We start from the raw sequence: 13,727 nt of genomic DNA on the forward strand, positions 1-13,727 counted from the left end.
CTTCGTTTATTGTCAATATGAAGGGCGTGGACGTAATTTGGTATGTGTGTCCCCGTTTCTTGCATGCATTCAAAGTCGAAAAAAATGTACTTGTTTGAAATTTTGGGGTTGTCCAAAGGCGGTATGTAGCACAAATGTGTGTCAGGGGTGTCGATCACGTTGTTACAATGCGAGCACAGTTTCTCTTTACATTTGTGACTTGCGAGGTTATAAACCCCACATTTCTCACAAAAGACCCTGCGCTCACACTTACTAACACCCGTCGCCGCATTCCGCAGGTGTCTCGCCAAACGCTGAGAGCTACGACAAAAGACCTTACAGGCCGGGCAATTCTGAATTTCAGCATCAATTTCGCAACACTGGGGATCTAAACAGGTTTTACAAGCTTTAACACAGGTGTGTGCGTTCTTGTGGCTATACGCCGCATGGCAGTTAGTGCAAAAATACGCCGCCCCCACAAAAGCTTTAATATTTAAAACCCCATAAAAATGCTCTTCATGCAGTAGAACAAAAAGTATTTTAGAATTTGGTGGTGTGGGCCCCGTTGTAAAATATTTCCAATCACCCTGGTCGTGGTACAAAATTTTAATGACCACCCTGAAATGTTTTTCAAAAGCGGTAATGTCTGACAAACTCATTTTCCGATTCTCTGGAAAACCCAACTCTTAGTGCATTCGTTTAGCGCCCTGTAACATTTCCCCATCGGTACAACCTTCATTCAACAAACCGTACACACTCCCGGCGAAATACAGATTACCGCCCGTGTAATGTAAGTCGATAAGGTGCGCTTTTTTCTGAGCAATTACCCGGCTGTACAGAACGGATTTAAATCTTCGGCGGGCATAATCCTAACTATCGTCACCACTAATCGGAGGCTGTCATCGGTGAGAACCTCTGTGTGGCTCAAAAAATCGGCAGCATTTAATTCTCCAGGGTGTCTCCTGCATGAGAACAAGGGTTTGTTAAAACCACCCGCAGTCAAACGCAGCTGTAGAAAATCATTCGCCCCGATGTTTGGAGAAAGTTCATCCAATATTCTCTGGACTGCACCATGCACAGCGTCTATAGCCTGTACATACGAGGTTATTCTGTCGAGATTAACAAAACGAAATTCTTCATGGTGCTCTGTTGCTCTAAAATTATTATAAGACCTGTTATAACTACGTATACGCTCCAGGAAAACTAAGGGGTCTCTATTCGCCCCTGCACCGCCACCAACCTGATTCAGATCGTTCAGTACAACCGGTTCTCGGTTACTGCCATCCTGTTCTGCTACAACACCCTCGGGCATTAAGTTATTTTCTACCACTGCATTTTCATTGCGTGGTTCGGGCGACCCTTGGGAAATCTGATGCCTCTCTCTGAATGCCTCTCTCTTTGACGACGCAACAAACATGCTTTTGCCAGTTTAATTCTTTTATTTATGTACAAACGCTTGATGGTGGCAAGCGGTCGGTCTTTTAAACACTTTTTAGACCGCATGCTTAGTCATTAATCACCGGGGATTTGCACCAATGAAGCATGAAATATCATCATCATGGTCTGAAATCCTGAGTTTAGAGCGGCATCTTCTGTAGAAATTATATCTAAGAGGTTAGCGGTGAAAACCTGGATCTGTTTTGGAAACAAGGTCTGTACACCGGCTAAAACCGCTCTTAAACGCTCTAAAGCTCGTTTTTTGGACACCTTATTAGTGATCGCCGTTGATAGTGACTGTGTAATACAGCGCACTGAATCTAGCACATCACCCAACACCAAGTCTTTAGGCGCGTTATGATTTCTCTCCGCAGGCTTGACACGTCTGGCTTTGGTCAGCGTCTTAACAGCCGTCTCCGATGCAGTCACCACCTTAGGGTCCGACGTTTCCGCCACACTTGTTTCGCCGCGCGTCGATACAGCTGCTGTGTGAAAAAATAAAAGACTTTTTATTACCACGCCAATGCTCCACATCTCAAAATCAGAAAACTACACTGTGATAAAAATAAAAGACTTTTCAACACACCAATCAATGCAATCTAAACGGTCAAAATCAGAAAACTACGATAACTATGATAAAAACGCCACACATGTGGCGCATCCTTACACAAAGGGCTGCGGGTGAATGGAACAAGTTACCTGGACATGTTGTTACACCGGTTTCCTTTACGGCTGTGGTGGCGCTCCTGGGTCAAGCGGCGTGGTTAACAGCCTATAGACCCTGGCACAGACCAGTCGCTTTTAACTTTAAAAGCTAAGCAGTTTTAAAATAAGGTTTTTTAACACTCCCAAACAGAAAACTACGCGAAGTAGGATCTTTCAGCGAATTAACATCCTAACAAAAGAAGTAACGTTTACTGTAAGTGGATCATAACACATCTTGACCATGCTTAAATTATATTAACCTTTGCTTGTTGATTTCAGACGTTTTGAGCTCGTTGACCCAGTTAATGTGTTGGCTCGTCGCAGTTTATTTTTTGAAGGTCCGGGGTCTGCACGGAGTGGGAAAATACCATTAGTGAAAGAACTCAACACCGCAAATTACCAAAAAATAGAAAAACGGTGGGATTTTTATTATAGACACGTTTAAAAGGCCATGGTAAAAGATTGTTTTATATAATACCGACCTCTTCTCTCAGGCGATCTGATAATATGCCCCGCACCCTCTGGTATGACGTGAACATCTGCATGTGTCTCCACAAGTTTTTGCGGTGGTATTGTAAACCCCAAACAAGGTTTTTTAAATGTGTAGCGACTTGTCCCTTCGCCCGCGTCTGCGGAATAGACACATACGAGTTTTGGTGTGGAGTATATACCCCTGTGTCTTTAAGAGTCACATGGTCGTAAAGCGTTATTCAAAACATTGTCGTAATTACTCACCAGTGTTGGGTTGCGCCATAACTGGTCTATTTACAGCTGTGGTTTTCGGGGCTTATGGAAATGAATGGATACACACAGTCACGACCACATTACGGAACAACTCCCTGGTAATTCCATTATAATAATTCAATATTGCCTAGTATACAAATATTATACAACGTTTTGTAACTATAGCTAACATGAGACATGCACCGTGACGTTGTAATTGTCTCACAATAAGCCAGATATACATACCACTGAAATTCGTGGAGTCCTTGTCTTCGTCTATCAAGTCGAACAGTGTTTTAATCTGTAAATAGACTATCTTCAGACTGTTGTAATTGATCGGCGTGATCCATTCTGACGAGTTAGGCGATAACGTGAGACTGTAAGAATTGGAATCCAGCCAAAACTTCGCCTGTTAAACCGCTGGTACTTATACCCAAACCGATAAACATTCTCTTCTAAGAAACACACATGGCCCCCCATAAAACCATTAATCTTAGGTATCATTGGGGGTGCACGTACTGGTCTGTATAAATTATTTTAAGAATCATTTTAGAAAACGTTTTAGACCGTTATAATGTTAAAATCTATATTATTTTAAGGCATACAATGGTGTCTAAATTTCATGTGGCGAAAATGTGCCGCGGTGTCTTTGTTTGATTCACCAACAGACCGCTAAGAATATTATCAAGCAAAATGTTTTTTATTAACGCTATAAGAAAATGTATCTGTTCTTTATAGGGACGTGTTCACAAATCAAGCTTGACGTTTTGAAGTTTTATTTTTTCGCACTGCGATGTTAAGAACATTTTTGCGTGAAATACATGTGGTGCTTGTAAATTAGAAAACTTTACATGCATTTAAAATGTTTGTAAACTTTCCCTGGGGTCAATTTTAGCCCCCCTCCCCCACTCTGCATTCCAGAGCCTTTAACTAAACGCCACACCCCAAAACATCTCAAATTATCTCTACTTTGTGATTTTAAAACTTTAAGACCAATCCGTTAAAGTATGAAGAACAACACCCCATCATTTGTTGCCTGTTAATACCTTAAAGGCTTTTACGCTTGCGCTGTGTGGAAATTTATCTCAAACTTTCGAAAAAGCTGTCGCGAATGTGTTATTAAAAATAAACTGTGTCTTATTACATTATTTTAAAAAGCTTTAAGACCAACCCCGTGTGTTTAAAATTTCTTTTCTGGGCAAACACATCATTTGTGTTTGCGTTGTGTGTTAATACTTTTAAAGTTTAAAACTTATAAACTGATAAGTGAATATAGACCGTTATAATGTTAAAATCTATATTATTTTAAGACATACAACGGTGTGTAAATTTCATAGCTGTTAAAACGTGGTGAAAATGTGCCGCGGTGTCTGTGTTTGATTCACCAACAGACCGCTAAGAATATTATCAAGCAAAATGTTTTTTATTAACGCTATAAGAAAATGTATCTGTTCTTTATAGGGACGTGTTCACAAACCAAGCTTGACGTTTTGAGGTTTTAGTTTTTCGCGATGCGATGTTAAGAACATTTTTGAGTGAAATACATGTGGTGCTTGTAAATTAGAAAACTTTACATGAATTTAAAATGTTTGTAAACTTTCCCTGGGGGTTTCCCCCCCACTCTGCATTCCAGAGCCTTTAACTAACCCCCACACACCGCCCGTGTCCAATAACATCACAAATTATCTCTACTGGGAAACAATTTTAGAACTTTAGGACCAATCCGTTAAAGTATGAAGAACAACACCCCATCATTTGTTGCCTGTTAATACCTTAAAGACTTTTATGCTTGCGCTGTGTGGAAATTTATCTCAAACTTTCGAAAAAGCTGTCGCGAATGTGTTATTAAAAATAAACTGTGTCTTATTACATTATTTTAAAAACTTTAAGACCAACCCCACATGTTTAAAATTTCTTTTCTGGTGAAACACAACATTTGTGTTTGCGTTGTGTGTTAATACTTTAAAACGTATAAACTGATATGTGAATACAGCGGGGTCACACATGCCTGTCTGGCGGCTACACAGATGGGTCTGAAGACGTGACGTTTGCCGCTTTAGAAATTTATAAGTCTCTCAGTTTAGCCCGAATTTTATCGGCTGTTCTGTACACCGCCCGGTGTCTGGGTTCGTACACCATTACAAATGACACTGAGCGGTGCATAAAACAGTTGCTAAAAAATATAATTGAGGACCGCTCCCCATACGAGCATGTACACGCCACACTTGAACAGCTGGATGAAAAATTAGTAGACGTGACTTTCGATGCGTTGCAAAAGAAAAAAAGATCTATGTAAAGTGTGAATACAGATTTCACTCTGTTTTACAGACCCGGGTGTGCCATCGTCCGAAGAATGAAGAATTTCGAATGTATACGTCTGAATTCTTACTAAGAGTGCTTTACACACTTCTCTCTACAAAGCTTGATATGCAAAACAAAGAGTCGAATGCTAATGTCCTTAAATTTGTTAAAGAGGTAGATGTGTATGTCAAGAACTTGAGTGAAATTATTGCAGATCTGATGTTTTCAGATCAGAAACAGAAGCCTGGGGGGTTCTACAGTGTGTATTCCAAAATACAGCGTGTTTTGTACAGAACCTGTGGTAACACCATCCCGCTGATTACGCAGGCAATTTTTTTTGCTCTGCTAGATCGGATCGCCCAGTGTGGTTCACATGGCTTTAGACATGAGGAGCGGAAGGGGGTTATGAATGCTTTTTCAGATGCCTCAAAGTTTCTCAGCAATGTTGGGGTGGTGGTTACGCGTCCCGAACTAATTTTCCGCACCAACATTTAATTATTGATTGCAAACAGGAGCCAGTAACGCGTGTGTGCTGCGTTGTTTCAGTGTTTGAAACACCCACTGTTGCAATAAAGCGGTTCACATTTCACATACTTGCAAACTGGAGTCTGTAACTTGTGTAAAAAGTGCTGCTGCGCTGTTTCTGTGTTTGAAAACCCCCTGTTGAATAAAGCGGTTCACATTTCACATACTTGCAAACTGGAGTCTGTAACTTGTGTAAAAAGTGATGCTGCGCTGTTTCTGTGTTTGAAAACCCACTGTTGAAATAAAGCGGTTCACATTTCACATGGTGTTTGTCCTGCGAGTTCTTTCCGTGAGACTTTACGCAGTCAGTGTGTGTGTGTGCTTAAAACCCTGCTGCTTTTGAGACACGGCTTGTGCAGCGTATAAGCAGCCTGGCCAGACAACCACTCGGCCACCCGGCCCAGCTGGCGCCGCTCACACCCCAGGATCTCGCGGCCCGCACCAGACTCCCCGCGCCGCTGTAACTACCTGATTTCCTAGGGTTATAATAGAGCGCACTCAACCCCGCTGCAGACATGGTCCCCTTCCAATACACACTTTCACACACCTAAAGCGAGGGATGCGCCGCCTTGGGGCTTTGGGACCCTGAGGCTCCGGACCGACCGACCGACCGGCCGGGGGGGGGAAGGCGGGAGTTCCGATCCTTAACGACACACCATTGGCTCCTGAGGGGGCGGGACAGCCAACCACCGCTGACTCCCATTGGCTGGAAAATGGGGCGTGGTACCTGTCAAAAGTTTGACGAAAGGTGTCGCTTTATACTACTCACAGGGTTGCCCATAAGAGTGAAAAATAGACATCAATTATTCAAACAATTACAACACTCTTCCTCTTACAGTGGTCTCATGTTATTTTTCTTGCAATAAGAACAGTGGGATTGTTCGACTGTATTGTTCCCCAACTGGTTGAATAATAATAACAATAATAATAGTGGTGGTAGCTGATCGTTCTTGTCCGTGGCCGAGTGACCTGTGCAAGTATGTTGAATTATTCTCCTCAAGGTATTGCTTTAGCAATTCAAAGAGTGCAGGTTTTAACCCATTCAGTGCTTATTTCAACTAACGCCACGTTCCTTCAAATAATTCACAATGTAGAGGTATCATTAGTAATAAGAAAATAGGTGCACCTCGGAGATCCATCTCACAAAAGCAAAGACTTCTTAAAGTGCACTTATGAGCTTTAGAACCCGAAGGAGTTATCTCTCCTAGTTATTAAATGTGCAGATAATGAAATCTGTAATTTACGTTTCCAGCACAGTTCTCTCAAAGTTTCTGCAACCTTCCAGTAAGCGCGGTACTTATACAGCAGTACACGGCAGAGTAATGCCGAGCTTGTGAGTTCAAGCCTCACATGGAGCAGTTTTGCCTGTGTTTTCAGCTGCAGAAACTTAACATCCATTGCCCTAAGATTGTCAAAAAGCAATTCCTTCTCTTTCATTTGAAGTCAGATGAAGAGGAGTCCCAACGAAAGCAGCTAGCAGCAGTGGGATTTGAACCCACGCCTCCAAACAGACTTACGCCTTGACCCAGTGCCTTAGACCACTCAGCCATGCTACCTGCCATACTAGGCCTCTTTGCCTCATTACTTGCTCGGAGAAAGCCGGGTGGCTTTTGCTCTTGTCACCCGACTTAGTGGCGTTATGACCGTGGAAATGACTACACCTGCTTTTTTCTGAGATGCTTCCCCTCTCATGGCGAGATCTCGACTTCTTTAACACCTCTGGATAAAGATCTTCTGTGGAGCAGGCTTCAGACCTCTGCCTACAGCACCCTCGATGTCATTTGATTTTTACAGCAGCCACATCCGGAAAGATGTGTTTTTTACTTTTTATTTGAACAACAAAAATACATACAATACAAACAAGAGCACATATAATCTATCAATAACATCAGCAGGGGCACATGCTAAAATACAATTACACTTCATGAAAAACGATTACACAAGGTAAATAAAGATAAGGTCCGCACAGCTTGTTCTTACATTTCGAAAGAGTCCGTAAATACCCCTTTACGTCTATTTTGAACTGTTCAAACGTAGGACTCTTCCCAGACCATTTCACTTTATACCACATTCCTAAACGAGGATGCATCTCCTGTTTTAGAACTATTTTGGGCGGTATGGCTTATACAACACACCTACAGTATTCTAATGGTGGACTGCAGATCTGTGGTATAGTTCAGCCGAATTCGAGGGATCCAGCAATCGTACTGGATTTGACTAGGATTCTGAAATGTCTCTTGCAAAGGTATTCGGGTTTGCTTGAACCTTTAATAAAATACTGATCTGAAACTACCCAGCTTACAATCTCCGAGGTTCTTGTGGCAAAGCACAGTCATACCTGACCTGTCTGGAATGACCACTGAGAGTCTTTATCCAGAAGTGACAGCACCACTCCCAGTAGAATGAGCGAGAAATACAGCATGACATGGGGAGTCATGGGGCTCCCACAGTTCATTTTTCCTAATGTTACTGATTTTTTCACTAACATTTTGAGCTTTTCACAATCAGACCTTTTTTCACATTTAATAAAATATTTTAACCAGCGAACCAGTTTTATCGGTTTGTGAGGTTTGTGAATGCGTGCAGTAAGTCCTTATTGAACTAGGACAAAATATTCCTGATGGAGCGCTGTGCGCAAACATTGAATAAACTCGACCCTTGCAGATGACTCGGCATGAAGAAGCAGAAGATTAATGTTTCACAGACAAGCAGCACGCCAGTACAACCAATATAAAATTTAATTGACGGCTCACAAACATTTGCACTGACTCAAAGGTGATCTCGACGGACGTTGTTCCCTGCATAACGCTGAAAGAGCTAAAGAACATTTCTGTTGAGAAGACAAAAACACGCTTCTTTGTGCTTGATGATACGATGACAAAATTTGTCTTTAAACACCTTGCTCAGCCTCTCACGAGACTGTCAAAAATTGCTCCCACTGATTGTATTTCAAATCGCGTGTATTTCAAGTCGGAGGCGCAATAACTGCACCTCTGCTAAACCTCATAGGCGACGATACTGCCACTGTGCAAAGCTGACGGTTGCCAGGCAACCATGGGGCTCCTACGGAAATTGCGATTAATCATCTCATGATATGCCATTGCTGTAACGCTTCACGTTTGTCTTCCCCTTATAGCTTTAGGTTTACATAGGTTTAACTATTACATAGTTCACATCCTTTGGATACATAGGGCATTCTGAGAAATCACTGCTCATTTTCAGCAGTAGATGACAGAGCCTTGATGACGATGACAGCGCAAAGATATAAGATAACAGAGCAATGTTCTCGGATTTTGCACAAACAAATCCTAACTTCCTGAAAGTATTACAGCACATTTCCGTCTGACTTTCCGTAGCTTCAGGATGACTGACACGACTGGACAAACACAATCTGTGGCATTTAGCATGAATAGTCTAGCAGGCATTGTGTTGTCTCACTGCAATACAATACCACTGCGGTTCGTGACTCTCTAGGAAACAGTCCACCTGGCCCTGAAACCCATTCGAACGTCTAGCGACAGTATTGAACAATATCATGATTCCTTCGCAATATGTGGAATCATCACAAATGCTGGAGAAAGCTTCCGATATCAGTGGCATTATCGTATGATGTTCTGAGGGGCTCTGTGGTGTGCGCGTTGATGGTGTAGTGTCGGGCATAGCTGTCTTCCAAGCAGTTGACCCGGGGTCAGTTCAAGCCCAATGCATCAACAGCCTTTTTCAAATGTTGTTAAAACTGTTAGGAAGCTAGTCACCTATACATTTTTGAAAGCACAGCCAGTCTGAATTTGGGAGAATCATACAGGTGATTCTGAGTGATGTCTGCATCCACGCAATTTGATAAATGCTAAATGGAGAGGGGATTCTGTGTTAATTGTGCTCCTCCTGGGAGAGGTCAAGATGAGAAGTTCACGAGGCTGGTGGTAAATATCCTGTCCAGCAATATCGGGGCTGTAGGGGGTCAGATCTATAGATGTAGTAAACACATTAGTGGAGACGGTTTGTCTGCTCCCTGTGTGAGAGCCGAGCAGGAAGAATAATCTGTGGTCTGGGAAGAAGAGACCCTCGTTGCGGTGTTCCTCACAGGAGAGAATGAAAAAAAAAATTTTCAGGGACGCTGATTTTTCTCTTTGGGGGAATTAAAAGCACGTGTAGCGAGTGATCTCGTGGCGCAACGGTAGCGCGTCTGACTCCAGATCAGAAGGTTGCGTGTTCAAATCACGTCGAGGTCAGCTGATGGGTTTGCAGGTGTTGCTGGTGCCAAACCCGGGAATTACACCACGCTGTTCAGTTTTATCTGTACACCACATAGGTAATCTGAACGAAATAACAGAACAGTACAGAACACGCAGTCAGGAGCTTATGCAGCGTTTCATCTTGAACACGACAAGAGAAAAGGCACACTGCACGTCCGCGAAACATCACGTCTGACTTTAGAGAAAGTGACATCAGAGAATGGAAGTTTCAGACCGCTTTTTTGTTACAGGTTCAAGCAAACCTGAAAGTTAGGGAGTGTTTGGTCACTTTTGTATGAAAAAGTGTTTGAAGCCTGTAATTATAATTTGCCCTTTTTTAATTGTGGTTGAAATCCACTCCCGTGTACCAAGACCTTACAGTATATTCATGTTTACTTAAATAACTAACTATTGGACTATTGGACATTAGTTGGTGTTTTTTTTGTAACGATTGCTATTTCATGCAGGAAAGAAAGGAACCCAGACCCAACGTTTGCTTTCAGGTGCGGTTCATTTACATAACGGACATCTATTTCTGAGGAGCCTGATTTAAATCACACAACCCCGGTAGAAGTCAAATCGACAATCTTATAAACCGAAATCAGACACGTTATCCATTAAACCACTAGCCCGCCACGTAACTGAATTGCACCATGGTGAGTTCAGCGCCGCTACTAGTAATACCCCACCCCCATCTTAAATTTCTACGTGAGAAACGTGTTTTCTACATTTTTATCAGTTTTTAAAAATCATCACTTTTAAGCAGACAAAGCCTTTATGTGTCGCTCTGAATTTCTAATTGATTTAGAATTCAAAGAAAAAAGCGTTTTGTTCCACAACGGCGTGAAATGATCACGTCTTTCACTCTACTTCTCTCTAGTAGTAAAGCAGATCTTGCTAGGTGAGCATTTGCTCCGGTAAATTAGGTCACTTTTCATGTTAACTCACTTCTTCTAAACACAACATTTCCTGGTGCATGTTTTCTCCATGAAAAAAGACATTTTCCCTTACATGATTTCTCGTTTTGTTTCATCAAAGAGTACAGAAAGAAGAAAGAAAGAAAGGAAAAGTGTCGTAAATGAACTCTGTCGCCCTTGGGAGATGTCAAGCGCATTGGACATGAAAAGTGCACAATAAAAGCCATTTCTCTTCGTGTCGGGGCTCCTATTGAATGTAAAGGAGGGAACGTGCTCAGCCAGCCGACTCAGCGCTTACTGAACGCAGGTGTCTCAGAGCGGTGTGTCCAAGTGGCAGTAAAAGAGGAGAATTCTGCCGGCGCCGTGGCTTAGTTGGTTAAAGTACCTGTCTAGTTAACGGGAAATCCTGGCTCCAAATCCTAGCAGTCCATCGCCTGTGTTGCACTGGACACCCTGTAGATCATCAAAAGCATATTGAGCTCCTTGGTAATGAAATTGCCGGATAAAAGCCATTGCACATCCTTTCTCAACATGCTCAGCGAGCAGGCTCACCGCACACCGAACGAAGATGTGACAGAGCGGTGTGTGCAATTGGCTGTAAAAGGATATTGCTTCGCCGTCGTTGTGGCTTAGTTGATTAAAGCTCCTGTCTAATAAACAGGAAATCCTGGGTTCAAATCCCAGCGGTGCTTTTCTTCCTGTCTTCTCGCACCGTTTATTGGTATAGACAACATGCTTCTGCATTATGTTTAAAAGAAGTGTTCATTTCATTTTTGGCACAGCTTATTTTTCAAGAAATCCACACATTGCGGAAGATAAAGTGCTCATCTTTCTTATCAATGCAAAAGAATTACTGCCAGCTGGCAAGAAAATGACAACGATTTGTTTTTACTTTAGCCAAAAATCTGTGAATGTAGAAAAAATACGACATGTGTTAGTTTCTATGCCACACTCAGGGTGTCCTTCAGTTAAACACAACGTTGGTAGATCAAACGCACGCAGAGACACACTTCGAATTAATCCGATCTAAACATTACCTTCTCTAAATGTGATTGAGTTTCTTTCCACGTCCTTAGCCATCTTGATGTTTGCAGAGATTTTCAACTTTTGACACGAGTCAAACTACGAGTAAATAGTTGAGTACCTAAGTCAATATCACCGGGAATGTGAAAATAAATGTAAACATCAATATTTCTGCTGTCTCCTGAGAAACACAAGTATAGAGTCAAAACACAATAAATAATGCTAAAAAATTATTCAGTTAACACCCAGATGTGACAAAACACATTTAAGACTTACATCCCCTTTAAATATGTATTTCCTTAATATCAGTTCTCTTCCCTCCCCAGGACACTTGCAAATTCACTATAGCATATTAAAAGCTGTGTGTAAGTCTTACATGTGTTCTGTCACATCTGGGTGTTAAATTAATAGATGTGTTGTGTTATTTAATATGATTTGACTCCACGCTTGTGTTTCTCGGGAGACAGCAGAAATATTGGGGATTTGCGGCTACAGAAAATAATGTGAACTTTACAGGCAAAAGTAAGGTTACGTTAAAGAAACAAAAACTTATTGTCACCCTTTTTAACGTGATTTTTTAAGACATTTGTTCGGAATAGTATATCTTCTCGTGTCTGTGGCTGTTATCCTACAATAACGGTGGTGAAATAGCAGGAATGTGCGGAAAGAATCGGAGATTGAACAGAAGACTCATCCAGTCGATAGTAAGGTTGTGTAGGACCGCACACACTACGATGTCAGTGTTGAGTAGCGTGGTTTAAAAGCTTCTTCACGAACCAGGAAGGAGTAGAAACCTAAAGTCTTCTGATCCGTAATCAGACACGTTATCCATTGTGCCATTGGCGTTTGCATCGCGTTCCCATACAGCACCACATTCAGTTCAGAGCCGCTACTATTCATGTGTTTTGTACGTGTCTAGTTACTACGTCTTTCATTATGTCTGGTTTAAAATAATATATCTTTAAAACAGACAAAGAGTTTATGAGTCTCCCTGAAATTCACACACGAAGAATAAAAGATATCGCGTTTAAAAAGAATACAGAGATGCCGGCGATAGAAAACGGAGCGTCTTAAGTGCGCGCTATCACTGAACTAAACTCCCGATCGGTAAGTTTGTCGGCGGCTTTTTAATTGTGTTAGGAAGAGCAAACAGTCCACAGTGTACATTTTAAAGGTCTAAGCAAAACAGTCAGACGTGAGGATTATTCAGAACAGGAGCCTCTACTTCTTTGTATACTGAGCTTTCGGGTGAACGTCAAAGTGAAAGACAAATTCGCAATTTTCCCTTTTTGATTAAGGAACAAGAAAACACCATCCTTCGAGCTGGATTCAAACCAGGGACATAAGAAATACCCGCTGTTTTTGTTTACAGTCTTAAGATCTAGTAACTGAGCTATCGAGAGGTCGAAAAGTAAACGCTTTGTCACACGTGTAGCCCAATGTAGTTTAGTGTTCCTCTTTATTTAAATCCCAGTTCGACATCAAAATACTCACTCCCATAGTCTCGTTCAGAAGAAGAAATGGACCAGGCTTCCACTGTATAAACGTCCAGAGTTCTTAACGTAAAACGTTTGAAGGGACATCAGTGCAGGCGGAAATTGACCCTTTTTCTAGTGGTATCAGGATCATATAAAACCTTTCTTTTGGATTGAGAAGAGGATCATGGAGACACTCAAAAGATCCCTGTCTTTGCTTCTTTAAAGGACGAATGGAGTATTGAGCTGCAAGCATCGGTTCAAATCAAAACTCTCTGCTACTGCAGTTGCTTGTTTGAGAGTTTCTTCAAATCTTTCAACTGAACGTTGATATCAAGGGATATTGACGGTAATATCATACGGATTTTGGTTTTCTTTTGATCGAAAATTGTATTAAAATACAAGCC

The 13,727-nt window shown here is 41.8% G+C and overlaps 1 long non-coding RNA gene and 1 other non-coding gene across 2 annotated transcripts; one reads left to right on the forward strand and one right to left on the reverse strand.

The window, feature by feature from the left end:
- Positions 1 to 1,408: 1,408 nt before the first annotated feature.
- On the reverse strand, positions 1,409 to 2,769 carry LOC148825382 (uncharacterized). Its single transcript, XR_016091835.1, has 3 exons — positions 2,604 to 2,769; positions 2,382 to 2,468; positions 1,409 to 1,901 (listed from the first exon to the last, which is right to left on the reverse strand). It is a non-coding gene; the product is annotated as an uncharacterized LOC148825382 (long non-coding RNA).
- Positions 2,770 to 9,830: 7,061 nt separating this feature from the next.
- Positions 9,831 to 9,902, forward strand: trnaw-cca (transfer RNA tryptophan (anticodon CCA)). The gene has a single exon. It is a non-coding gene; the product is annotated as a tRNA-Trp (tRNA).
- Positions 9,903 to 13,727: the final 3,825 nt, after the last annotated feature.

The sequence above is a fragment of the Atractosteus spatula genome, chromosome 10, assembly GCF_055471065.1.
Source record: "Atractosteus spatula isolate fAtrSpa1 chromosome 10, fAtrSpa1.hap1, whole genome shotgun sequence".
Classification (NCBI taxonomy): domain Eukaryota; kingdom Metazoa; phylum Chordata; class Actinopteri; order Semionotiformes; family Lepisosteidae; genus Atractosteus; species Atractosteus spatula.